Genomic DNA, 2,929 nt, shown 5'->3' with positions numbered 1-2,929 from the left:
TTGACAAAATCCAGCATCTTTTCCTGATTAAAACACTAAAAAATTAGGATTAGAGGGGAATTTCTTCAACATAGTAAAAAGTACACAAAACCCCTAGAACCAACATTGTTCTCAATGGAGAGAGGTTAAAGGCATTGCTTTTAAGAACAGGAATTAAGCAAGGATGCTCACTCTCACCTCTCTTATTCAATATTTTATTGGAAGTCTTAGCGATAACAATAAGACAAGAGAAGGAAATAAGAAGTATCCAAATTGGCAAAGAAGAGGTAAAATTACATCTCTATTTAGATGATATGACAGTAATACTTAGAAAGTATACTCAGCAAGAAAACTACTGGACATATTTGACCAATTCAGCAAAGTAGCAGGATACATGATCAACATACAAAAATTTCCCTACAGTTACAAAGAGAATACAGAGCTGGAGCTCAGAAAAACAATACCCTTCACAATAACTAATCACAAGATTAAATACTTGGGAATAAATCTAACCAAAAGCACAAAGGATCTATTAAAACAAAATTACAAAGCATTATTACAAGAAACAAAAAGAGACCTGGATAAACGTAAGAACATCCCTTGCTTGGTTTGTAGGCTGTGCGTACAAACCTAGGGCCCGAGGTCCTTGGTTATGTCACTATCGACTGAACCTTCTGTGGAATGGACCAAATTCACAGGGCTGTTGAAATGATGCTTGCCAGTCACTCTGGAGGAGGCAGCCCCTGCAGGGAGTGGAGGACCTACAGAGCATGTCCAGTGTGAGTCATTAGGTGGTGGAGCTGACCAGCAGCACAGACCTTCCATCTCTAGCATCGCTGCAGGGGCGACTTCCGGCACAAAGCCTGGGCGTCTTACATGGATGAGAGCCTCTTTGGTGGGCCTCCAAGTCCCTGGCCTGCTCCCCCGGACTTTGACCCTCCCTGGGTGGAATTGACCAACAGGACCCAGGACCATTGCAGGCCACTAGGGCCACTGAGAACTGTGAGAGCACTCCTCCCAGGGACAGGACCCCAGTTCTCATACCCAGGAGGAAGGACAAGTACAATTTGTTCGTCCACACTCCCTCTTACTGATATGAATCTGTTATTTTGGCCCCTGACCTGAAGCCGCTGGCTGGGAGTCCTCATGGATGGGAAAGACGATGCTGCGAAACTCCATGCTCTCTTCTGGACGCCCCCCAAGCCCCCACCACTCTCTGGGGCAGCCAGTCACCCTATCCCAGGGAAACCCTGATTTTACCCTTTCAGGCAGATCCCAAGGTGGCTGTGGGCTCCCAGTGGCCACCTCAGGCTTGGTCAGGCCCTCCAGATCCTCTGCCACAGGGGCATTCTGGGTCCCTTACTCACCTGAACAACCCCCGCACCCCTCACGCACCCACAGGTGCCCTCCATGTCAATGGGTCCCGGGATCCCAGGCCTTTCCCATTGGAGGTGACCTTCCAGAGCCCTCTGGTGACTCCTAGGGCTCAGTCCATCAGTGTGTCAGTGCCAGCCACTCCCCCTCCCCAATGCAGTAGGGCCCCCCAGAAACCAAAGCCCCCTTGGAAATGACCTTTCTACACTGGCTTTGCTCCTGGTGGTGAGGAGTAACAACACAGATAGGTATGGTGGCTTTAGAGGACAGCACTAGCAGGGCCTTCTCCTGCCTCAGGGACCCACCAGCACCTAAGCAGTCCCTGGGGATGGCCAGGAGGAAGCAGGTGTTCTGTGTCCCCTCATGCTGACAATTTGTAGTGGTTTCTTGCTCCGTAGCTTCCCCATGTGGCCATGGGCTGCTCTCCTGCTGTATCTGAGGCACACTCCCTATCAGTGCCAACCCAGAGCCCCCAGGGAAGGGCCCTGCCCAGCCACCCTGTCAGTAAACAGTGTGATTGCCAACCTCCACCAAAGGTTCCTTCCCCCAGTGCAAGCTCAGAGTCACTCTGCTGAGCCCTGAGGCCCCAGATACTCCTTGACCCCGGGTGGACATGAGGATGCAGGGAGAGCTGTTATGGGATGCAGGGAACAATAGTGTACTTTCATTGTTTTAAATCCCTGTCAAATCTGAAAAAAAAATAATCCCTTGTTCATGGTTGGGAAGACTCAATATTATGAAAATGAAAATACTGCCAAAGACAACTTACACGTTCAATGCAATCCCAACATAAATACCAATTCCATTCTTCAACCAAATGAAAAAGGCAATCTCCAATATCATTTGGAATGGAAAGAGGCCCCCAAAATACCAAAGCACTCCTTGAAAAGAGAAACAAGGTAGGAGACATCTCACTCCCTGACTTCTAATCCTACTACACTGCCCTGGTGGTCAAGAAAGTGTGGTATTGGTACAATGATAGACACATAGATCAATGGTATAGAATTTAGAACCCAGAAACCAGCCCATCTACCTATGGTTAACTGAATTTGGCAAGGAGATGAAATCAGTTAAGTGGAGAAATGATAGCCTTTATAACAGATGGTGTTGGCAAAACTGAAAATTATCTGTAGAAACTCAAACAAGATCCACTCACTCCTCACTCCATACACAGAAACCAACTAAAAGTGGATCAAAGACCTAGGACTATAAACCAAGAAATATAGACTTCATTAGAGAAAAGCCCTAATCCACAAAATAAACAGTGTTCCATGCATCCTGTAAAACCTACCACCAGGAGAGAATAAAATAGATGAATGGGACCTTCTAAGAATCAAATCCCTATGCACATCCAAAAACTTCTCCAACAAGGTTGTACAGGGAAACCACAGACAGGGGAAAATTTTTTGGTAATGACATGTCTGATAAAGGACTTACACCTAGGATTTATAAAATACTTGAGTACCACAAGTAGATAAAGGTGAACAACCCAATTGCAAAATTGGCACAGGATATGAAAAGACATTTCACCAAAGAAGACATTCAGATGGCCAACAAACACATGACGAGATGTTCA

The 2,929-nt window shown here is 46.4% G+C and overlaps 1 pseudogene; it reads left to right on the top strand.

Moving 5' to 3' along the window:
- Positions 1–1,550, top strand: part of LOC102867274 — a 14,685-nt pseudogene extending 13,135 nt beyond the window's left edge.
- Positions 1,551–2,929: the final 1,379 nt, after the last annotated feature.

This window comes from Elephantulus edwardii, unplaced genomic scaffold (assembly GCF_000299155.1).
Source record: "Elephantulus edwardii isolate Elephantulus edwardi_28Jun2011 unplaced genomic scaffold, EleEdw1.0 scaffold00295, whole genome shotgun sequence".
NCBI lineage: Eukaryota > Metazoa > Chordata > Mammalia > Macroscelidea > Macroscelididae > Elephantulus > Elephantulus edwardii.
Note: the sequence above shows the minus strand (reverse complement) of the source record. Positions and strands in the feature narration are given on the sequence as shown.